The following is a 26,213-nucleotide window of genomic DNA, read 5'->3' as shown; positions in this document are numbered from 1 at the left end:
TATATTATTATATTATCTGTAGCAACCAGACAGTGATTGTGTGACATTGCAATACATATACTAGGTGTATAACTGAGCGATGCAGATTGCTATTGCTGTGTACCTACAATGCATCAGGCCGTGTCGGACCCGTCAGGTACACTGGCATTATACCATGCAGCAAACACAAAACATCGCTCAGGGATTTAAACACAGCAGCGATGAAGAGCTCACACTCTATTATATTCTACAACAATATCTTCATCCATGTATGATGGACTCCCACCAATAATGAAGTGAGCCCCAGAGAGCAGCATGGATGAAGCAGATCGGAGTGATCCCAGTGTGATCCGCCTGCATTGTCCTGGGAAGTTGCTCTTTTGATGCTCTGCATTGCCCTGCACTGGCCAGCCTGACCGACGCCAGGAACCGTGACGTCACAGTCCGAATAAACAGCCAGGAAATGAAGCATTACAGGAGCACTGGCCACAGGATTGCCAGGGCTGACACCGATCCAGGGCAGGGCGTAGAGCACCACAAGTCCCAGCATGACATGTCTCAAAGACTTGCATCATTCACTGAAAGTTATACTCCATTAATGTATTCTCCTGCCCAATTAGAGGTACTAAGGCGGCTGTAGATCATTCATTGTCTTCCTGACATATCAGTGATCTGCAGATACCATCAGGTGTGTTGTGGTGGCAATCATTTGCAGATCAGTGATTATATATCATTTATAGTAGCTGTCCTGTGTCACAATGCTGTATGTATTTGTGACAGTACTAATTGACCTGTGAGTCACAGAGCTTTGTGATTCACTAATAACTCCTGTCGCACAGATCCCTTTAAAATCCCAAACAGTTTTCAGCCTGTCAGTCTTTAGTGTGCCTCCAGGCCATCTACCTGATTGTTTACCTAAGAATTCCTGATGACAACGCCAATATTTCACTGTAGACCTATACAATTATAATACATTCATTAAAAAAAATAAAAACAATAAAATTCTGTTACAACTAAATGCCTTATTATTCTTATAACAATGTATCCTCTGATCCTAGGATGCTCCTCAATGATCGCCATAGAGCAGTTATGTATCTTCTGATCTGCCTAGAAGAGAGCCAGGAAGAGAATGGCTGACTACAGTGTGTCTTTCTTATAATGGAGTGAATGTATGGGTTGGTTAGAGGTTATCCCTCTAGAGACTATGCTGAATGCTGGTCAGTAAAGTGGATTTAATATACATGAGTCTATAATCAAGAGATCACGATGAATAGGAAGGGCGACTGAGATGAGACTGTGACAGCAGCCCAGATCTCAGATAAGATAGGAGCAGACATAGCACTGCCCTGTACTTGCATGGGGAGATCCATTCATCTGATGGGCACATTGATCACTGAAACACACCAGAAGCTCCCAATGGACAACACAGCGAGCACTGAACAAACTTCAGAAGCTCCCAAATGACAGCACATTGACTAACGAACCCACTCCAGCAGTTCGCAGTTGACAGCACAGCGACCACCGAACCCACTTCAGAAACTTCCAGTTGACAGCACAGTGACCACTAAACCCATTCCAGAAATTCCCAGTTGACCACTAAACCCACTCCAGAAATTCCCAGTTGACCACTAAACCCACTCCAGAAGTTCCCAGTTGACAGCACAGTGACCACTAAACCCAAGCCAGAAATTCCCAGTTGATCACTAAACCCACTCTAGAAGTTCCAAGTTGACAGCACAGTGACCACTAAACCCACTCCAGAAGTTCCCAGTTGAAAGCACAGTGACCACTAAACCCACTTCAGAAGTTCCCAGTTGACAGCACAGTGACCACTAAACCCAATCCAGAAATTCCCAGTTGACCACTAAACCCACTCCAGAAGCTCCCAGTTGACAGCACAGTGAGCACTAAACCCACTCCAGAAGCTCCCTGTTGACAGCACAGTGACTACTAAACCCAGTCCAGAAGTTCCTAGTTGACAGCACAGTGACCACTAAACCCACTCCAGAAGTTCCCAGTTGACAGCACAGTGACCACACAACTCACCCACCGGCAGCTCCCTTATTGACAGCTCATCACTAATAGCCCTCTTTGTTTGTCCAATTAACTAAAACAATGGTGGAGATAAAAGGTGTCTAATTTGAGTTTGAAATGAAGGGGCCTGCCACTGAGATCCCAACTGATTGTGTTCTTTTTCAAGCTGAGACCTTCAGGAAAATAAAAGAAGTGCAGAAATCGCCTACAGAGGCCTTTGGGATAACATGGCAGGACAGACATGGGTGAACCAGAGCTGGAGGGGGTTATGTCTTACAGATCGTTCTGATATACCACCCAAGGAGCCATCACTGCCTCCAGCTCTGAATACTTCACTCACACGTCTATTTGAATCAAAGGGACACAGTCCAAGGCTCATTCCAGAGCTCAGGTACAGATCCGACAATGGGAATATGGGACTGGCAGAGCATGGAGTGACCTCTGCTAGGAAAAGGTCACCTAGGAAGGACTGCTGGCCAGTGGCTAGTTGTGTGTAGAGGGTTTACAATGCAGGCAATAAAAAGTTTGCAGTTACTGCAGAATGGAATATATATATAGCGAATTTACTAAAATAATTCATAATCTTAGCGCTCTGGGCTTTATTTACTAAACTGCTCACTTTGCAAGGGAGGTTGCGCTTTGTGCACTTTGCTTTGCAAGGGAACGTTCCCCAAAGTTTAGTGAATGTGGTGACTCCTGCTTAATTCCATCACTCAATCACAGGCAAGCCCACCCCCATGTAATTGGGTATTATTTGCAAAGTGACATGTGACCACAGTCACTAGGCACTTTGCAAGGAAATTTGCACTTTGTAAGAGAAATTTCTCTTAGCTTAGTAAATTTAATTTGTTAAGTCAAAGCACTTAATCATGTACAATAAAGATGTATTTTAGCTTGCATATATAGTTGGATGATGGAAGTAAGCACAGCTTCTCCATCTTTTCTAAACTAAAGCAAAATTCCCTTGCATTTGCCTTTAACAAATTAACCCCGATAAATTGTGCAAATGTTGACATTCATATTTATTTTCCAACCCATTTGAAAAGTAAATCCCTGTTTACTTATGTAATCTGCACATTATCAGATTGGTGAAGCGAATATTGACACCATTTATTGTGTGAACTTTCTAAACTTCTTTAGTAAATGAGCCCAATGAGCACTTGACATAGAAAAAAAAGAAGGCATTTGTGGTTGTAATATACTTTCATCAAACAATGGGGGGGGGGGGGGGGGGGTGGCATTGATGAAGCCCACACGGTTATCTTGCTCTAGCCAGGAAATTAAAATGACATCACACTTACGTCATGTGTTCTTAAGGAACGATAACCTGATTGTCGCTGATAGCTCCCAAGCCCTTTAATATGGGAATAATGAAGAGCAGTAGTTGGATTCCATATCAGGGGTCAGCAAGGTCCAGGAAATGGGCAGAAAATGTTAATGGAAACAATGGAGCCCCCCCAAATCTGGAGAGAACTGTTTGACTTCCATTCTCTTTTGAAGTGGGTGAAGTGAGGCCACACCTGGTCCGAATTTCTGTGTGTCCTCTGCTTGGGGGCTGGAGAAGAAGCCTCTTCAATAGCGATCATGCCTGGATTAAGTTACATTAGGTTGGGGTTTGATTGAACAGGGCCCTATGGTAGTACAGGTAAAGCTGTATAAACAGCCCAGGGCTGAATCTCCCAGGGTTAGACAGAGGACACGGCCCAGGGCACAGCTCACAATACTTTCCTATGTAAAACAACTTCTGTTCAGCCTACATGGGAGAAGAGAGGAGGATTGTGGATGGGGCTGGCTGGCCAGAGTGGGGAAAATGCTGATCTGATTCCAGGGCTCTAGCAAAGTCTGCTTCCCTTCAGTACTGCATGCCTAGCCCTGAATGGCTTACTGAGCTGGAGTACTGTAAAAGCAGGCAAGGCAGCCAATCAGATGGCAGCTTTCTTTCTCTACACTCCCTTATCACACACACCCTACAATCTGATTGTACAATCTGCTTTGGATCTGCCAACAATGATATAGTGCAACTGCCTGTCTGATTGAATACAGAGGGATTGGATAGATTGATTAGATCTCCATAGCTTTAGAAAATCAACTGGCTATACACTGGGGTGTCAAACTGGCGACCCTCCAGCTGTTGTTGAACCACAAGTCCCATCATGCCTGAGGGAGTCATAGACTAGACAATGAGATTGTAACATTTCCTTTACCTTACCAACAACTAATGTAAAGACCCATGGAACTGAGTAGAATTCCATTGGAGTGTACAGGTTTGCCCCATATTACATAGTTTTGGTACATTTAAATGAGATTGTACAGTCACCCCAAGGTATAAATATTATATCGTGAGACTGTAACGTGTATGTGGAAAATGAAACGAAGCATCGGAGTGGTAGCCACCAGATTATTTAATCTAGAATTAATAAATCAGGACAATTAGGAAATAATTAAATTCAGGTCCTAAATACTTCATTTTAGGTGTAAATAGTCTAATTGTATAATTGCTACCACTACAAATGATGATCAGCCTTAACATAATAGCGACAGCAGTAATAATAATAATAATAATAATATTAATAACACCAACAATAATAACAATACCACGAGCACTATTCTAAATAGGACTAGTAGTAATCATAGGAGCGTCGCTCTAGCAGCCTCCCAGTGGCTTCCAGCTCAGTTAACTGGTTATTTATGGCAGGAATGGAAAATGGATTACAGGTATTTTGTCTGCCTCTAGCTCAGACTAGATGTGTTTTAGTTAAATGTCTCCAGAGGCCATTGAGAACAGTTCAACTGACACATTTCTCCACTTGAGTGTAAACATTTAACATCCAAAGCCCTTAACTATCACATGGCTGCATCTAGAGCCGGACAGACGGAGTGCAGCCCCGCACTAATACAGGTGACAGGAGCCAGCATGGGGCTCATCACTCTCCCTGCCGGATCACTGCACCACCACAGCCCCCGATCCTGTCTACAGTGCCCTCTGCTAGGGCTGGGATTGGCACACTCCATGCCCCCCAATCCATGCACACAATACAGCTACGGAGGCACAAAGCACTGGCTGAATAATAAGCTCCTATGTAATAAGCGGAGATGGAAAAATACAAAGCAGATGACGTACAGGACAATGACAATTCCTGTCTACTGCCTCCAATTGTAACTATCACAGTATGATTACACTTGTCCATAGTAATGGTTTTTAATGTGACATTAATATTGATATCTATATCTATTAATATATCAATTAAAAAGACAGACACATATTAAGATATATATCTAGTATATTCCTATCCTATATATATATATATATATATATATATATATATATATATATATATATATATATATATATATATATATATATATATATATATATATATAGATAGATAGATAGATAGATAGATAGATAGATAGATAGATAGAGATAGAGATATAGATATAAATAGATAGATAGATAGATAGCTATAGACATATATTTTTATTATTATTTTTACTACTACTACTACTACCACTACCACCACCATGGGCTCACATTATACACACACACATATTTGTATTATTACTTTTACTACTACTACTACAACCGCGGTTTCACATTATGCTACTACTACTACTACCGTTACTATTATTATTATTATTATTGTTATTATCATCATATTTTATATGTATGTATATGTCTATATAACATGAATATGTAATTATAATTGATGTGTGCATGCGTGTGTATAATATATATATATATATATATATATATATATATATATATATATATATATATATATATCTCGATATAGATATATCTATATATAGATATCGATTACATGTTTTAGAATATGTAATTATAATTTATGTGTACATGCATGTGGTGTATAATATATATATATATATATATATATATATATATATATATATATATATATATATATATATATATATATATATAGATATATATATATAGATATAGATATATATATATATCTATATATATAGATATATGTAGATATATAGATAGATCTAGATAGATATATATAGATATATCTATATCTATATATATAGATATCGATTTAATGTTTTAGAAATAAATAAATAATCCTGTATAGATAGATAGATAATTAAAATAATAGTAAAGGTGAGCACCTATTCTGTGAAGTCAGGTTTTACACCCAGGATTAATTAATACAGATTACAGATTCAGGATTCATTATACAGAATTCGAATACAGGGTGTCCATCCAGCTCCAGCTTCTATGAGAAAGAACAGTGACAGCAGCAAAACACAGCAATCCCTATGTAATGTGCTCACTGTATAAAATGTGTAAAATCAGAACAGAAAATAATAAAATATGTGTCTGGCTAGTCAAGTCGTTATTAGAATCTATGGATGTTACTGGATGCTTTTGGATGCATGCGGCACTAATGTCATTCGATACAGGGGTGATCATAAAGATATGTATTGAGGTCGCAGGCATTCCTCTGACTAATCTATATGAATAGCCTTTGGCAGGAAAGGCGTAAGGACCTTATTGCAGCGGTTCTCATAATGAGCAGCACGATCATTCTTAGAATCATAGATCACGGCTTGCTGATATGTTTGCAGATTAAAAACCAGAAAGATAAAATAATCTTTTTTCAGCAAAAGAACTCAGCACGGAAGGGGCTTTATTACTGTAGAGATGTGGTTCACACTACAGATCTCTGATCGCGATATGTCCCAGCAGACAGTGGAAAATAATTACAACCCCAGCAAATGACATCAAAGACCAACATCTGCTGGGGTTTCTATGTACTCTCTGTACACCACCGTCATAAGAAATGATATCAACGGGAAATATACGATTTCTACAGAAATATGATCATAGATAGATAGTTAGATAAATTCATCTGCGAGCCTAATAAAGGTTAATGAAAGTGGACGAACTTGTGACATTTCATTTGCTCTAATTGGTAGTAGTAATAATAATAGTATAATAGTATAAACTGACCTGTTATCTATCATAAACTGGCTTGTCAATATCTATTTGTCTGCCCAGACCATTTTCACTTTTTCTGCTAATTAATATTTTTCTTTCTTCTCATTCTTCTTCTCCTTCTCATTCTTCCCTTTCTTCTTCTTCTTCTCATTCTCCGCTGTCTTCTTCTTCTTCTTCTTCTTCTTCTTATTATTATTATTACTCATACTACAACCACAACTACTATTTTGCTATTATTACTACTATTACTATTATTAATTAACAACTACTATTATTACTGCTGCTACTACTAGTATCATTATTAATATATATATATATATATATATATATATATATATATATATATATATATATATATATATATATATATATATATATATATATATATATATATATATATATATATTCTTTGTATCTATATTTATAGGTACCTTGTATAAGGAAATAACATACATAAATCCCCCATAAATAACATGCAAGGGACAATCCCTACACTACAATCCCCACACTACACTACATTTGGATGTACAGTCTAACATACTGGCAGACATTTTTATGAAGATAAAGAATAGCAGTCATACACAGCATGGCCTAAATCTATGGATGATCCTGGAAGGACTTCTCTCTTCCTTACACCTAGGTTGGTCAGGGGTCCCAGTCCATCCGACAAGGCTGTTAGGGACTGAGCAATACAGAAACATTTTCCACTTAACCCATATCCATGGGTGTAAATGGAAGCGAACCCCCCAGCACAGGCTAATCTCTTACCATTTCATTTGGCTCCCTTACAGGACAAGCAGTGCCCCGAGCTTGGCCCACACAGGAGCCGTACCGTGTACGTCTGATGGAAGGAAATATTACAGTTGTTGTAATCCAAAGGCTGATGAGTGTGCCTTTAGGAGAATAGAGGAAAAGGTGAGCTCCACTACAGAGCAATGGGAGCCTGTCCCTAGAGCTGAGGAAATCAGAGCTCAGTGCAAAGCCATTGCCAGGTCATTTGCAAAGGGGGAAAAAATCCTTAAAATGACTAAACTGACTGGAGAACAATAACAGAGGAGGGTTAGGTTACAACAGACACATGCTATCCCTTTAAGGCAAAGATCCCATTCTAATTCTCTCCACGTGGAAGGAGAGGCAGCAAAAAAATGTAAAAGGAAAGAGGAAAAAAATGCTATATTCACTGACCTGCACAGCTCGGCCTTGGCAGCTGCTTCGTATTTTTTTCCTCTTCCTTCTCTGATCTCATGAAGATCTGAGGCACAAATGACAGACAGATTGCACTGGTTATGGCATTTAAAGCTGAAGTGAGAAATACAAAGCTGGGGGATCTACCTCCTCCTACCCACCCAGAGATGTGACCTTCTCACTGGAGGAGAGCAGCTCCACTCTTTCCACTCTTCCCCCTTGGAGAAAGGGCAAAGCCACAAATATAATGGCCATATAAACGGGGGAAATTACACCAAAATCGCCTCCTATAAACAGATTGATGCTGCTCTGTTAAACCATTAGAATGCCATTTGACCGCCTTAACAAGAGCTGTCAGTGAGGCAGAAGGAGAAGCATCCATGCTGGCACATATCCCATTCTACCCAATGACAAAGGACAAGGCATGGGGGGGGGACACATAAATATGACATCCTCTATTACTTCAGATGACCACAAGCAACAAAAAATTGCCAAAAATACAATGTGACCTCTGGATGGAACAGTATTCCTAGAGACAGGCAAATGTCGGGGCAATTGTGTAGAAATAGACATATACGATAATTAATACACTTTAAAAAAGCTGATCCAAAATATAGGATTTTAATTAAGGTTAAATAGAAATCTGATAAATATGTGATAGATGGATAGATAAAAAGATAGATAGATGACTAAATAGATAAAAAAACAAAACAAATGTCAGTATTAATTCCATGAAGGATGCTTTTAGACCCCAGGTAAATTGATGCAGATAGATAGATAGATAGATAGATAGATAGATAGATAGATAGATAGATAGATAGATAGATAGATAGATAGATAGATATTAACAACAGGTGACAGGTATTTCTTATAAGGCTCCATGCACATTGACATAAAAAAAAGGTTGCTTGTGTTCTGCCTGTAGAAGCAACTCAATGTTTTCCTATGTGTCCATGTAAATTATGACGTTTACAAGCATATTTTAAGATCAACGTTTAGAGGCAGGGAAAAAAACTCTTCTGATTCCTGTTCCTGATTGGAGCTTACTGGCAGAAAAAAAAAACGTAAAAAAAACTTTCCTAAACTTCTAAACTTTGTATATTTGGCTCTATTATAATATGAGCGTTTTTTACTCCAAAAAGAACAGACGTTTGTTATTTTTATTTTTTTAAGCCCAGTGTGCATGAAGCCTTATTATTTGTTATTATTTGTATCATTATCATTATTAATTATTATTATCATTATTATAGCACTTGATGACAGGTGTCACAATTATGTGCCCTGTTAGTAAGGTACAGAAATAAAATGTAGGCTTGCATATCGATTACACAATTGTTTATGGAGAAGAGCAATGATTTTAGAATGATTGACAAGCAGCTACACAACTATATAATTAGACAAATATATATTAGATAGATAGATAGATAGATAGAAAGATAGATAGATAGATAGATAGATAGATAGATAGATAGATAGATAGATAGATAGATGTGTTACATTTTAATAATGATTGATTGATTGTAAAATAAAATGATAAAGGTTTTAGAATTACGGCTAACTGAATTGTGTAGTTATTGAATGAAGTGTAATAGTCATAACAGTGTAATAGTCAGTGTAATGACAGTTTAGTAGCACTTAAGCTTATGATAGGTGTAAGATCCACATTGCAATCTAATGGGGTAAATTGCATTAGGCACAGGCATAGGTATAGGTTAGGTGGATCTAGAATGGTATGAAATGTACAATGTAAAGAAGAGGTGACAGTGGTACCTTCAGCTCCTGTTTGTCCCCGGTTCTGTCTATATCCTAGAGAGACTCCACATAGAGTAGCATTGAGTTCTGCCCAGCAGGAGAGGTGATTTATTGCTCCGAAGCAAAGGTACAGCAGATCAAGCCCAGAGGACAGTGGAGGTTATGAGCTAGTTAGTGCTTTCCCATTTAGATTGCTGAATTACAACACATATAACAACATCCCCACCTTCAGGAGATAGCGACAATTTTCTCAAATCTCTAGAAAATGGCTAAGTACGCCTGACAGGCTCAGGATCAACGTACAAAAATGCATGGTTTCATCCAGAGGTCTGGCTAAGCCTCACGTGGGATCCCGAGCACTTATTATTGAGTTTTGGGGTCTATTTGTTATTGGTCCAACCCACAGCAATGACAATTCACCAAACACATGTATGATCAGCCTGATAGCTAGAGAAATAAAAGTGGGATGGGGAGATTCGAGGACTTGGCTAGGACTGGTGGACTCCTGAGAAGCTCACAACAACCTTTTCATCCAAGGAGGCTCAAAATTAGGACACATCAGGAAGCCAAAATATTCCCCACCAGTCAGATCCTACTGGAGCCTCCTATCACATCACCTGCCCAACATCCAGCAGGACTACACTGTCACTCTTCTTATGGCTGGAACATTTAACACAACACACTGCAGTCACTATTCATGTCTCACAGAAAATAGAAATAGTTAAAAATCAATCAGGTTTATTGTGTGTGCAATATATATATATATATATATATATATATAGAGAGAGAGAGAGAGAGAGAGAGAGAGAGAGAGAGAGAGAGAGATTTAAATAAATACAAAATATATAATACATACATAAAATACATACAGTAACAGTCTTTTTTTTCTATTTTAATTATATATACAATACCCTATGCAGGTAAGCATAAGGTAAACACTGGGTGTTGAAAACTACTGTAGAACTTGCAGAAATTGCCTTTACATTCCAAATTCCTGATAACATTGCCCAGTATTTAGGCTAAAAATCTGTGGTTTTGGCACCTTTTAGACTTTTACCGACAAGAACATGTTCACTGCCTAGAGGATGCATGGAGCTGGAACTCTGCATGGCCGCACACATAGCATTATTATTATTATTATTGTTACTAATATTACTACTGCAACTGCACAATACAATTAACGTAGAAACTGACAAAAATAAAATAAGCTGTCATTGTCTATATAGGTAACTGCTGTCAATTCAACCGCTGTCCTTTGAGTGGCAGATTCTCTGTCATCATTGTACGTGTTTATGTGCATTTGTGGATAAATAGAGATAGATATTACACAGAACTATAGAAAGATGACATGTCGATAGAGAGTTTACGATTGGATATATAGATAGATAGATAGATAGATAGATAGATAGATAGATAGATAGATAGATAGATAGATAGATAGATAGATAGATAGATAACACAGAGTGTGTTTTTTTGAGTGAATAATTATACTTGGATAAATCTTTTACAATAAAGATATGTAGATCGATAGATAGAAGAATAGATTCATAGCTATAGAGATCGAAGATGAAGATAAACAGACAAATAGATAATGAAATGATAAATAGATTAGGTATAGAAAAATATATAGACAAATAGGTGACAGATATAGATGGATCGATAGATAGATAGATAGATAGATAGATAGATAGATAGATAGATAGATAGATAGATAGCGTTAGAGATCTAAGATAAGGCTATATAGAGATCGAAGATAAAGATAAATAGACAAATAGATAATGGACTGATAAATAGAATAGGTATAGAAAAATCTATAGATAGGTAACAGATATAGATGGCTAAAGATAGATAGATAGATAGATAGATAGATAGATAGATAGATAGATAGATAGATAGATAGATAGATAGATAGATAGATTAGTAGCTTTAGAGATCTAAGATAAAGATAAATAGATAATGAGCTGATACATAGAATATGTATAGAAACATCTATAGATAGATAGGTAACAGATATAGATAAAAAAGATAGATAAATAGATAGACAAATAGATAATAGGCTGATAAATAGAATTGGTATAGAAAAATCTATAAATAGATAGGCAACAGATTTAGATAGCTAAAGATAGATAGATAGATAGATAGATAGATAGATAGATAGATAGATAGATAGATAGATAGATAGATAGATAGATAGCGTTAGAGATCTAAGATAAAGCTATATAGATAGACAAATAGATAATGGACTGATAAATAGAATAGGTATAGAAAAATCTATAGATAGGTAACAAATATAGATGGATAAAGGGATAAAGATAGATAGATAGCTAGAGATAGATAGATAAATAGATAGATAGATAGATAGATAGATAGATAGATAGATAGATAGATAGATAGATAGATAGATAGATAGATAGCCTTAGAAATCTAAGATAAAGATAAATAGATAGACAAATAGATAATAGGCTGATAAATATAATAGATATAGAAAAATCTATAAATAGATAGGTAACAGATTTAGATAAATAAAGATAGATAGAAAGATAGATAGATAGATAGATAGATAGATAGATAGATAGATAGATAGATAGATAGATAGATAGATTGCTGTGAAATGGGTCAGTGACAGTAGGTTGTGTCCATGATCTGTCATTGTGGTCAGTGTAGAGGAGAAGACAGGCAGGCTTCCATTGGTCCCGATGTTTAATAAATCAGTGTAATGGATCAGTATGGAGCTGGGTGAGCGCCTGCCTTCTGCTGACGTTGGGGGCACATCTCTCACTTTCTAATGTGACTCTGAGTGTAACGAAACGTAATGTGATCCCATCACTTCTATCTTTAGAAAACAAACTCACTTAAGGTAATAAATTAAAGATAATTAGCCTGCAAACGAGTCTATGTAGTAAAAAGGTAGCCCAGACACAGAGCCCCTTCCCTGATGCCAAGATAGTAATGGCATGGTGATTGAACCCCTGTCTATAATGCAGGCAGGGGTAGATGAGGAGTTTACCATGTATTGCCTGGATTCAGTGTTGTAGAAGTCAGACCAGTTGTATATAACAATAAAAGAGCCGCCTATTGTGCCGGTCACAGAACAATGTCCATAGGAAATACACATCCATGTGTATAAACTGCTATGTGCAGAACGCCTCCGAGCAGCGTTTAGAAAGCAGCAGAGCACTATGTTATCCAATAAGAAATGTCAGCCATGATTAAAGCCAAATAAAACTGTTGTTGCCATTCGACTATAAGCCAATTTTCAGTTGTATTATTTTACTTCTTTAGCGCCTTATCTATACGAAGCTCCTAAATCCCATTCACTCCCGTGCTCTGAACACGATGATTTCTATATACAAAAAGCATTTTTATCACTAAACAATTTTGCCAGTATAGTAATATCTGCATAGGGCGGAGCCTGAGACTAATACACGGAGAAAGGTATTAGGTAGAAGAAAGGAAACGCTTATTGCAGTAACTGCACCTTATCAGTCACAGCTTTGTGACACACACACACACACACACACACACACACACACACACACACACACACACTCAGCTCAGGTCTTTGCCTCATGGAATTTCCCTCTATGTACAGAGACACTCGCTTTTACTGCACCAAATGGAGAGCTTAAATCCTATTTCTTCTCAATGGAGGAATGGACTGAATTATTTCAAGGTGTGTGTGTGTGTGTGTGTTGTAGAGAGAGAGAGAGAAGAAGGAGAAAAGAGAGGAAAAGAAAGAGGGAGACAGAGAATAGGAGAACAGAGAGAGAAAAAAAGATGGAAAGGGAGACAAAGAATTAAGGAGAGAGAGTCAAAGGAGGAGTGGGGGAGAGAGAAGAAGGAGGCGAACAACGAGGAAGAGAGAGGGAGAGGAGAGAAAAAAATGAGGGAGAGAAGATAGAGGGGGGAGAAGGAAGGAAGAAGAGAGAAAAGAAGAGAGAGTAAGGAGGAGGGGGGCATTGAGAAAAGAAGGAGAAGGAGACAAAGAGGAAGAAATATGGAGGGGGAGAGAGAGAATGAAACGAGAGAGAGAGAGAGAGAGAGAGAGAGAAAAGAGAGAAAGAAAAGAGAAGAGAAGAGAAGAGAAGAGAAGAGAAGAGAAGAGAAGAGAAGAGAAAGAGAAGAGAAGAGAAGAGAAGAGAAGAGAGAAGAATGATGGGGAGAGGGAGAGGAGGAAGAATGAGACAGGAGAGGGAAGGCAATAAAGAGAAGAGGGAGAGAGGAGACAAAGAGGGAGAGAGCTGAAGGATGGATAGAGAGAATGATGGAGAGAGAGAGAGGGAGAATGAGAGAAGAAATGGCAGACAATGAGGGGAGAGAGGAAGAAGAGAGGGAGACAAAAATTAGGGAGGGGAAGATAGAGGGGAGAGAGGAAAGGAGGGGGGGGGGGGGAGAAAAAAAGGGAGAGTGGGGGGGGGATTGAGAAAAGAGAGAAAAGAGACAGAGAGGAAGAGAGATGGAGGAGGGAGAGAGAGAATGATGGAGAGAGAGGGAGACTGGTACAGGGAGGGAGGGAGAGAAAGAAAGAGATGGGGAAGAGGGAGGGAATAATGGGGAAAGAGAGAAGAGGAGAATGAGACAGAGAGGGGGAGAGATAAAGAGAAGAGGGAGACTGAGGGGGAGAGAGCTGGAGGAGGGAAGGGAGAGAGAGAATGATTAAGAGAAAAAAGGGAGAATGAGACAGAGGGAGGGAGAGAAAGAGAAGAGAAGAGGAAGAGGGAGGAAAAGAATGAGGGGGAAGAATGAGACAGAGTGGGAGATAAAAAGAAGAGGGAGGGAGAGAAAGAAAAGAGGAAGAGGGAGACAAAGAGGGGGAGATAGAATGGTGGAGAGAGAAAAGAGGGAGAATTAGGCTGAGAGAGAGAGGAAGAGGGAGGGAGAGAGAGAATGATGAGGAGAGAGAGAGGAGGGAGAATGAGACAGAGAGGGAGGGTGATAGAGAAAAGAGGAAGAGAGAGACAGAGAGGAGGGAAGAGAGAGGCAGTGGAGTGAGAATAGCGGGGAGAAAAAGAGAAGATGGGGATGAGACAGAGAGGGAGGGAGGGAGAAATAAAAGGCAGGGAGGGAATGAGAGAAGAGAGCGAAAGGAGAGAGACAGAGAGGGAGGAGAGAGAGGAAGGAGGGAGACAGAGGGGAAGGAAGGAGACAGAGAGGGAGGGGAGAAAGGAAGGAGGGAGACAGAGAGGAAGGAGGGAGACAGAGAGGTAGGGGAGAGAGGAAGGAGGGAGATGGAGAGGGAGGAGAGAGAGGAAGGATGGAGACAGAGGGGGCAGAGGGAGAGGAAGGAGGGAGACAGAGAGCGAGGAGAGAGAGGAAGGAGGGAGACAGGAAGGGAGAGGAGAGAGGAAGAAAGGAGACAGAGAGGAAGCAGAGAGAGGAAGGAGGGAGAGGGAGGGGAGAGAGGAAGGAGGGAGACAGAGAGGGAGGAGAGAGAGGAAGGAGGGAGACAAAGAGAAAGGAGTGAGAGGAAGGAGGGAGACAGAGAGGGAGGGGAGAGAGGAAGGAGGGAGACAGAGAGGGAGGGGAGAGAGGAAGGAGGGAGACAGAGAGGTAGGGGAGAGATGAAGGAGGGAGACAGAGAGGGAGGAGAGAGAGGAAAGAGGGAGACAGAGAGGGAGGAGAGAGAGGAAGGAGGGAGACAGAGAGGGAGGAGAGAGAGGAAGGAGGGATACAGAGAAGGAGGAGAGAGAGGAAGGAGGGAGACAGAGAGGGAGGGGAGAGAGGAAGGAGGGAGACAGAGAGGGAGGGGAGAGAGGAAGGAGGGAGACAGAGAGGGAGGGGAGAGAGGAAGGAGGGATACAGAGAGGAAGCAGAGAGAGGAAGGAGAGACAGAGAGGGAGGAAGAGAGGAAGGAGGGAGACAGAGAGGGAGGGGAGAGAGAGGAAGGAGGGAGGCGGAAAGGGAGATAGGAGGGAGACAGAGAAGGAGGGGAGAAAGAAAGGGGGGGCAGAGAGGGAGGGGAGAGAAGATGGAGAAGAAAAAATAAACAGGGAGGATGGGAGAGAGAGGGAAGTTGAAGAGAAAGAAAAAAGAAAGGCGGGGACAGAGAAGGAGGGAGAGAGAGAATGATGGAGAGAAGGAGAATGGAACAGAGGGAAGGAGATTGAGAGAAGAGGAAGACAGAGAGGGAGGGAGAGAAAATTGGAAGAGGGAGACAGAGAATGAGAGAGACGGAGGGAGAAGAAGATAGGGAGGGAGGGGAAAAGAAGATGGAGAGTAATAGAGAGAGAAAGGGGAAGAAGTGGAGAGGGAGAGGCAGTGAAAAAAATAAAAGAGAAAGAAGGGGACAGGTAAAAAAAAGAGCCCCCTCCGAAAGAGACAGAGGAGGAAGACACTGAGAGAAAAAGCAAAGGAAAAAAATGTAGAGAGGGAGAAAGAAAGAAAGATGGAGGAGGGAAGAGAGGGTGAGATGAACAATTCTGGGTAGCAGTGAATGTCCTCCCATGTAGGAGAAGCTGGTATTTGTAGTTCTATCACAAACTGGATCTATTCATTAGTGATGGACGAACTTCCGACGGGACGTTTCGCGAACGCGAAACGCGAACGGACACAAACGTTCGCGAAAACGACCGTTCGCCGCGGGCTCCATTGACTTCAATGGGAGGCGAATTTCGCAAACCTTTAGGTCGAATTTGCGGCCACGGGGTAATTATTAGGGGGTAGCACGTAGTCCCACCACCTGGACAATAGCATAATACATGTATGAGGTGAATTTGGGATCGATAACTACAAGCATTTTTTTTTTATTTGGGAAATTGTTCTGACAATTCAGGACTATGGAGCTAATGAAGGCAATGGAGGAGAGGGAAGGTCAGGGACCAGGGTAGGCAAACAAGAGGGTGCAGGAGATACAGAGCACTGACAGCAGCACCGTAATACAGAGCACTGACATCAGCACCGTGACATACAGCGCTGACAGCAGCTCCGTGACATACAGCGCTGACAGCAGCTCCGTGACATACAGCGCTGACAGCAGCTCCGTGACATACAGCGCTGACAGCAGCTCCGTGACATACAGCGCTGACAGCAGCTCCGTGACATACAGCGCTGACAGCAGCACCGTGACATACAGCGCTGACAGCAGCTCCGTGACATACAGCGCTGACAGCAGCTCCGTGACATACAGCGCTGACAGCAGCTCCGTGACATACAGCACTGACAGCAGCTCCGTGACATACAGCGCTGACAGCAGCTCCGTGACATACAGCGCTGACAGCAGCACCGTGACATACAGCGCTGACAGCAGCTCCGTGACATACAGCGCTGACAGCAGCTCCGTGACATACAGCGCTGACAGCAGCTCCGTGACATACAGCGCTGACAGCAGCTCCGTGACATACAGCGCTGACAGCAGCTCCGTGACATACAGCGCTGACAGCAGCACCGTGACATACAGCGCTGACAGCAGCTCCGTGACATACAGCGCTGACAGCAGCTCCGTGACATACAGCGCTGACAGCAGCTCCGTGACATACAGCGCTGACAGCAGCTCCGTGACATACAGCGCTGACAGCAGCTCCGTGACATACAGCGCTGACAGCAGCTCCGTGACATACAGCGCTGACAGCAGCTCCGTGACATACAGCGCTGACAGCAGCTCCGTGACATACAGCGCTGACAGCAGCTCCGTGACATACAGCGCTGACAGCAGCTCCGTGACATACAGCGCTGACAGCAGCACCGTGACATACAGCGCTGACAGCAGCTCCGTGACATACAGCGCTGACAGCAGCTCCGTGACATACAGCGCTGACAGCAGCTCCGTGACATACAGCGCTGACAGCAGCTCCGTGACATACAGCGCTGACAGCAGCTCCGTGACATACAGCGCTGACAGCAGCTCCGTGACATACAGCGCTGACAGCAGCTCCGTGACATACAGCGCTGACAGCAGCTCCGTGACATACAGCGCTGACAGCAGCTCCGTGACATACAGCGCTGACAGCAGCTCCGTGACATACAGCGCTGACAGCAGCACCGTAAGCAGCCCCAGGAGGAAGTCAGCACAGCACAGGGATGGTGTGATCCCCTCATAATAAGAACCCCCAGGAGGAAGTCAGCACAGCACAGGGATGGTGGGAGCCCCTCATAATAAGAACACCCAGGAGGAAGTCAGCACAGCACAGGGATGGTGGGAACCCCTCATAATAAGCAGCCCCAGTAGAAATATGACACCGCTCAACCTCTTCAAAGAGGAGGGTAGGGGCATATAGTACGGTGTGCTTTTTTGGGTCAGGGAAGTGAGCCAAATGAATTAAGAAGGTCTGTGTGCTTGATTCCAAAAATTGTTTATAGACATATACATGGTCTACTGATCACATGTGTTGAATTCCTCCGAGATCCATGCCTCATTCATTTTTAGAAATGTGAGGTAGTTAACACTGTGGTGAGCTAGGCGAGTACGCTTATCGGTCACAATCCCCCCTGCTGCGCTGAACGTCCTTTCGGACAGGACACTGGATGAGGGGCAAGCCAACAGTTCGATTGCAAATTGGGCAAGCTCTGGCCAGAGGTCAAGCCTGCCCACCCAGTAGTCTAGGGGTTCATCACTCCTCAGAGCGTCCACATCGGCCGTTAACCCAATGTAGTCGGACACCTGACGGTCTAGGCGTTCCCTGATGCTGGATCCGGATGACACCTGTCGATGGGTCGGCTGAAAGAATGACCTCATATCCGAAGTCACCAACACATCTTCAAACCGGCCTCTTCTTGCAGGCGCTGTTGGATTGGTACCCGCAAATCCTTCTCTGGGAGTGGGAATTGCTCCTCTGCCAGCGCACGCAAAAGCAGAATGCAGCATTTCTCGAAGCAAGGCCTGGAAGTGCTGCATTCTGACAGCCCTCTGCGACGGCGGTAACATTTCCGCCATTTTGTGTTTGTACCGGGGGTCTAAGTACGTTGCCACCCAGTACTGGTCCTTGACCCTCATGCTTTTTATACGGGGGTCCCTATTAAAACACTGGAGCATGAAGGCCCCCATTTGCACTAAAGTGGAAGCGGTGTGGTGGCCTGGCTCCTGCTCATCATCCAGGATAATGTCGTCCTCTTCATTCTCCTCTCCCCATCCTCGCACAACAGGGATCCCAGAAAGGTTTAAAGCATGCTCTTCTTGCTCCTGCTCATCCGCCCCGGCACCATCCTCCTCTGACTCCTCATCAGACTCCTGTTGTTGACTTGTCTCAGATAGAGTAGCCCCCCCTGGGAATTCATCCAGCATTGCGACTTCCTCATCTTCCCGCTCCTGCTCCTCCACAGCCTGATCAATGACACGACGCAATGCACGCTCCAGAAAGAAGGCATAAGGTACCATGTCACTGATGGCGCCATGGCTGCGACTGACCAGTTTGGTGATCTCCTCAAATGGCCGCAGAAGTCTGCATGTGTCGCGCATGAGCAGCCACTGGCGCGGTGAAAAAAAACCCAGCTCCCCAGAACCGTTTCTTTCGCAGAGTTCATACAGGTAGACGTTAACTGCACGTTTCTGCTGGAGCAGCCTATCAAGCATATAGAAGGTTGAGTTCCATCGCGTCGGGCAATCGCAAATAAGACGTCTGACCGGCAGATGGTGTCGCCGCTGAATGTCAGCAAGGCGAGCCATGGCCGTGTAAGATCTTCTGAAATGGGCCGAGATTTTCCTTGCCTGCCGCAAGATGTCCTGGACCCCAGGGTATTTGACAAGGAATCGCTGCACGACCAAGTTTAAGACGTGTGCCATGCACGGCACGTGCGTGATTTTGCCCTGTTTCAATGCGCTAAGCAGATTGGCACCGTTGTCACACACCACTTTACCAACTGTCAAATTGAGCGGTGTTAGCCACTCATCTGCCTGTGAACGCAAAGCTGAAAGGAGTGCCGGGCCAGTGTGGCTCTTTGCTTCCAGGCACAACAGACGCAGCACGGCATGGCAACGTCTCACCTGGCATGTGGAATAGGTTCTGGGGAGCTTGGGCGGTGCAGTGGAAGAGACGCTAGCAGCGGAAAAGGAGGAGGCAGCTGAGGAGGAGAGGGAGGAGGATGGAGTAGGAGGAGGAGAAGAAGAGTCAGGCCTGCATGCAATCCGTGGCGGTAAAACCAAATCTACACGGGTGCCACGGGTTACATGCTTGACGGCCGTCAGAAGGTTCACCCAGTGGGCAGTAAAACTGATATACCTTCCCTGCCCGTGTTTGCTAGACCACGTGTCTGTGGTCAGATGTATCTTGGCACCGACACTGTGTGCCAGAGATACATTCACTTGCCGCTGAACATGGCCATATAGCTCTGGGATGCCCTTCTCTGAGAAATACTTCCTTCCTGGGACCTTCCATTGTGGTGTTCCAATGGCCACAAATTTGCGAAAGGCCTCCGAGTCCACCAGTTTATATGGCAGTAGTTGGCGGGCTATGAGTTCTGACAAGCCAGCCGCCAACCGTTGGGCAAGAGGGTTATCCGGCGTCATCATTTTTTTACGCTCAAACATTAGGCCCACGGAAGCCTGCCTTTTTGCAGAAAAATGTGAGCTTGGCGTGATGGAAGGTGGAGTGGAGGACAATTGTGAGGAGAGAGGAGAAGGAGAAGTAGAAGACGAGGCTGGACGGTGAGAGCCTGCAGTGTGGCTTTGTGTGTTCCGTTGCTCCCACTGGGCTCGGTGATGGCTGCTCATGTGCCTTCTTAAGGCGGTCGTCCCTAGGTGAGTATTGGGCTTACCGCGACTAACGCGTTGACTGCAAAGATTGCAGATGGCAACGCTATTGTCAGCAGCGGACACGTTAAAAAAAGCCCACACTGCGGAGCCATGTGCCGGTGTCCTGGGAGCGCCAGATGTGACCGTACATGGTCGATGACTCGCTCCTGATACATTTGCAGTCTGCTTTGTCCCTGCTGTGCAATGTAAGTCATTGCTGCTTCTCCTCCCTATCTGCTGGTCCATATCTCCCTCTGAACTCCCCTCCTCTTCCTCTCTTGTGGGCACCCACGTGACATCACTAGACACGTCATCATCAACGTCACCTTCCCCACCGCTATAAGTAGAGTAGGCAGCAACACCGGGGACCAACCTCCTCCTTGGGCTGATCTGGGTACTGGCGTCAGACTGCTGAGTAGCGCTTGTTGCTACCTCCTCTTCCTGATCCAATACCAAGAGTGGCTGCGCATCAGAAATGTCCTCTTGATATGGATCGGAAAATAATTCCAGTGACTCAAGCGGAAGGTATGTGGTGGTGGTGGTGGTGGTCGTGTTGTTGGTGGTAGTGTCTTTGGGGGTGCACATAGCAGAGAGTGAAGAAGAGGGTGCAGATCGAGAGGATGAGGAGGGTGCAGAAGAGTAAGGCTGAGCGAGCCACTCAACCAAGTCTGGTGCATCCTTTAAAGTAATTGAACGCACCTTCTGCAACTTCCCACTTTGGCTCAAGCCTGTTGCTCCTGCCCTACCCCTACCACCCCTGCGGAAGGGCCTGCCTCTTCCTCTGCATGTCATTTTTTAAATGACCCTGTGACAAAACTCTTAGTCCCTATACCGCTGAAGGACTGCTGCAGTATAGGTGAGCGGTCAGCAGTGGTGCACGTCAACCCTATCTATTGTGGACCTATAGCGGTCCTTACAGAACAGCAGACTGTACCGCACTCAAGCCTATGTACCGTAGCACCCTATACCAAGTTACCAGTCCTTATAAGAACTTTTGTGGACCAAGCAGGTTGTGTATTAGTGTTTAGCAGACTGTACGTCAGTCCCTATACCGCTGAAGGACTGCTGCAGTATAGGGCAGCGGTCAGCAGTGGTGCACGTCAACCCTATCTATTGTGGACCGATAGCGGTCCTTACAGAACAGCAGACTGTACCGCACTCAAGCCTATGTACCGTAGCACCCTATACCAAGTTACCAGTCCTTATAAGAACTTTTGTGGAACAAGCAGGTTGTGTGTTAGTGATTAGCAGACTGTACGTCAGTCCCTATACCAATGAAGGACTGCTGCAGTATAGGGCAGCGGTCAGCAGTAGTGCACGGCAAGCCTATGTATTGTGGACCGATAGCGGTCCTTACAGAACAGCAGACTGTACCGCACTCAAGCCTATGTACCGTAGCACCCTATACCAAGTTACCAGTCCTTATAAGAACTTTTGTGGACCAAGCAGGTTGTGTGTTAGTGATTAGCAGACTGTACGTCAGTCCCTATACCAATGAAGGACTGCTGCAGTATAGGGCAGCGGTCAGCAGTAGTGCACGGCAACCCTATGTATTGTGGACCGATAGCGGTCCTTACAGAACAGCAGACTGTACCGCACTCAAGCCTATGTACCGTAGCACCCTATACCAAGTTACCAGTCCTTATAAGAACTTTTGTGGACCAAGCAGGTTGTGTATTAGTGTTTAGCAGACTGTACGTCAGTCCCTATACCGCTGAAGGACTGCTGCAGTATAGGGCAGCGGTCAGCAGTGGTGCACGTCAACCCTATGTATTGTGGACCGATAGCGGTCCTTACAGAACAGCAGACTGTAACGCACTCAGGCCTATGTACCGTAGCACCCTATACCAAGTTACCAGTCCTTATAAGAACTTTTGTGGACCAAGCAGGTTGTGTGTTAGTGATTAGCAGACTGTACGTCAGTCCCTATACCAATGAAGGACTGCTGCAGTATAGGGCAGCGGTCAGCAGTAGTGCACGGCAACCCTATGTATTGTGGACCGATAGCGGTCCTTACAGAACAGCAGACTGTACCGCACTCAAGCCTATGTACCGTAGCACCCTATACCAAGTTACCAGTCCTTATAAGAACTTTTGTGGAACAAGCAGGTTGTGTGTTAGTGATTAGCAGACTGTACGTCAGTCCCTATACCAATGAAGGACTGCTGCAGTATAGGGCAGCGGTCAGCAGTAGTGCACGGCAACCCTATGTATTGTGGACCGATAGCGGTCCTTACAGAACAGCAGACTGTACCGCACTCAAGCCTATGTACCGTAGCACCCTATACCAAGTTACCAGTCCTTATAAGAACTTTTGTGGACCAAGCAGGTTGTGTATTAGTGTTTAGCAGACTGTACGTCAGTCCCTATACCGCTGAAGGACTGCTGCAGTATAGGGCAGCGGTCAGCAGTGGTGCACGTCAACCCTATCTATTGTGGACCGATAGCGGTCCTTACAGAACAGCAGACTGTACCGCACTCAAGCCTATGTACCGTAGCACCCTATACCAAGTTACCAGTCCTTATAAGAACTTTTGTGGACCAAGCAGGTTGTGTATTAGTGTTTAGCAGACTGTACGTCAGTCCCTATACCGCTGAAGGACTGCTGCAGTATAGGGCAGCGGTCAGCAGTGGTGCACGTCAACCCTATCTATTGTGGACCGATAGCGGTCCTTACAGAACAGCAGACTGTACCGCACTCAAGCCTATGTACCGTAGCACCCTATACCAAGTTACCAGTCCTTATAAGAACTTTTGTGGAACAAGCAGGTTGTGTGTTAGTGATTAGCAGACTGTACGTCAGTCCCTATACCAATGAAGGACTGCTGCAGTATAGGGCAGCGGTCAGCAGTAGTGCACGGCAAGCCTATGTATTGTGGACCGATAGCGGTCCTTACAGAACAGCAGACTGTACCGCACTCAAGCCTATGTACCGTAGCACCCTATACCAAGTTACCAGTCCTTATAAGAACTTTTGTGGACCAAGCAGGTTGTGTATTAGTGTTTAGCAGACTGTACGTCAGTCCCTATACCGCTGAAGGACTGCTGCAGTATAGGGCAGCGGTCAGCAGTGGTGCACGTCAACCCTATGTATTGTGGACCGATAGCGGTCCTTACAGAACAGCAGACTGTAACGCACTCAGGCCTATGTACCGTAGCACCCTATACCAAGTTACCAGTCCTTATAAGAACTTTTGTGGACCAAGCAGGTTGTGTGTTAGTGATTAGCAGACTGTACGTCAGTCCCTATACCAATGAAGGACTGCTGCAGTATAGGGCAGCGGTCAGCAGTAGTGCACGGCAACCCTATGTATTGTGGACCGATAGCGGTCCTTACAGAACAGCAGACTGTAACGCACTCAGGCCTATGTACCGTAGCACCCTATACCAAGTTACCAGTCCTTATAAGAACTTTTGTGGACCAAGCAGGTTGTGTGTTAGTGATTAGCAGACTGTACGTCAGTCCCTATACCAATGAAGGACTGCTGCAGTATAGGGCAGCGGTCAGCAGTAGTGCACGGCAACCCTATGTATTGTGGACCGATAGCGGTCCTTACAGAACAGCAGACTGTACCGCACTCAAGCCTATGTACCGTAGCACCCTATACCAAGTTACCAGTCCTTATAAGAACTTTTGTGGACCAAGCAGGTTGTGTATTAGTGTTTAGCAGACTGTACGTCAGTCCCTATACCGCTGAAGGACTGCTGCAGTATAGGGCAGCGGTCAGCAGTGGTGCACGTCAACCCTATGTATTGTGGACCGATAGCGGTCCTTACAGAACAGCAGACTGTAACGCACTCAGGCCTATGTACCGTAGCACCCTATACCAAGTTACCAGTCCTTATAAGAACTTTTGTGGACCAAGCAGGTTGTGTGTTAGTGATTAGCAGACTGTACGTCAGTCCCTATACTAGCAGACTGTACGTCAGTCCCTATACCAATGAAGGACTGCTGCAGTATAGGGCAGCGGTCAGCAGTAGTGCACGGCAACCCTATGTATTGTGGACCGATAGCGGTCCTTACAGAACAGCAGACTGTAACGCACTCAGGCCTATGTACCGTAGCACCCTATACCAAGTTACCAGTCCTTATAAAAACTTTTGTGGACCAAGCAGGTTGTGTGTTAGTGTTTAGCAGACTGTGCGTCAGTCCCTATACCGCTGAAGGACTGCTGCAGTATAGGGCAGCGGTCAGCAGTGGTGCACGTCAACCCTATCTATTGTGGACCGATAGCGGTCCTTACAGAACAGCAGACTGTACCGCACTCAAGCCTATGTACCGTAGCACCCTATACCAAGTTACCAGTCCTTATAAGAACTTTTGTGGACCAAGCAGGTTGTGTATTAGTGTTTAGCAGACTGTACGTCAGTCCCTATACCGCTGAAGGACTGCTGCAGTATAGGGCAGCGGTCAGCAGTGGTGCACGTCAACCCTATGTATTGTGGACCGATAGCGGTCCTTACAGAACAGCAGACTGTAACGCACTCAGGCCTATGTACCGTAGCACCCTATACCAAGTTACCAGTCCTTATAAGAACTTTTGTGGACCAAGCAGGTTGTGTGTTAGTGATTAGCAGACTGTACGTCAGTCCCTATACCAATGAAGGACTGCTGCAGTATAGGGCAGCGGTCAGCAGTAGTGCACGGCAACCCTATGTATTGTGGACCGATAGCGGTCCTTACAGAACAGCAGACTGTACTGCACTCAGGCCTATGTACCGTAGCACCCTATACCAAGTTACCAGTCCTTATAAAAACTTTTGTGGACCAAGCAGGTTGTGTGTTAGTGTTTAGCAGACTGTGCGTCAGTCCCTATACCGCTGAAGGACTGCTGCAGTATAGGGCAGCGGTCAGCAGTAGTGCACGGCAACCCTATGTATTGTGGACCGATAGCGGTCCTTACAGAACAGCAGACTGTAACGCACTCAGGCCTATGTACCGTAGCACCCTATACCAAGTTACCAGTCCTTATAAGAACTTTTGTGGACCAAGCAGGTTGTGTGTTAGTGATTAGCAGACTGTACGTCAGTCCCTATACCAATGAAGGACTGCTGCAGTATAGGGCAGCGGTCAGCAGTAGTGCACGGCAACCCTATGTATTGTGGACCGATAGCGGTCCTTACAGAACAGCAGACTGTACCGCACCCAAGCCTATGTACCGTAGCACCCTAGACAGACCAAGTTACCAGTCCTGATAAAGAGCTTTGTGGAACAAGTGAGTTGTGAATGATTAGCAGACTGCAGCAGAAGGGCAGCAGTCAAGTATAATATTCTTTCTATATTTGGAAGAAAGAATATTATACGTGTACAAGCCTATTACCGTACCACTGATACCAGTCCTGAAAAGAACCTTTGTGGAACTAATAGTAACAGCAAGTCTTTAAAATTATCCTCACTGCCTGACACACTGCTTCCTGCCTGTCCCTATACAAATTGGCAAAAAAGAGTAGGCTGGAACGATTAGCTGGAACAGCTCTTTTGTGGACCTGATAGTAACAGCTAATGATGATGATGATGATGATGATGAAGAAAGACTAATCTGGCTGAGCTGTCCCTAAAATAGCAGCATACAGCGCTCTGTCCCTTTATCTAAACTGACAAAAGAAACTCAGGCTGCTGACCTAACACCT

At 44.1% G+C, this 26,213-nt stretch overlaps 1 protein-coding gene across 2 annotated transcripts in view; it reads right to left on the bottom strand.

Moving 5' to 3' along the window:
• The window catches only part of GATA3 (GATA binding protein 3), a 42,562-nt gene extending 32,319 nt beyond the window's left edge, over positions 1 to 10,243 (bottom strand). The window contains exons 1-2 of one of the 2 annotated variants that reach the window (XM_077472543.1): positions 9,938 to 10,243; positions 8,168 to 8,234 (exon numbers count right to left, since the gene is read on the bottom strand). The gene's annotated coding sequence lies outside the window, so the exon portion shown is untranslated. The remainder of the gene's footprint in view (positions 1 to 8,167; positions 8,235 to 9,937) is intronic. The other variant, XM_077472544.1, reaches the window with a different exon arrangement.
• Between the last annotated feature and the right edge of the window lie 15,970 nt (positions 10,244 to 26,213).

This window comes from Lithobates pipiens, unplaced genomic scaffold, assembly GCF_037356315.1.
Source record: "Lithobates pipiens isolate NorthernLeopardFrog02 unplaced genomic scaffold, aLitPip1_a1.2 Scaffold_8, whole genome shotgun sequence".
NCBI classification, from domain to species: domain Eukaryota; kingdom Metazoa; phylum Chordata; class Amphibia; order Anura; family Ranidae; genus Lithobates; species Lithobates pipiens.
Note: the sequence above shows the minus strand (reverse complement) of the source record. Positions and strands in the feature narration are given on the sequence as shown.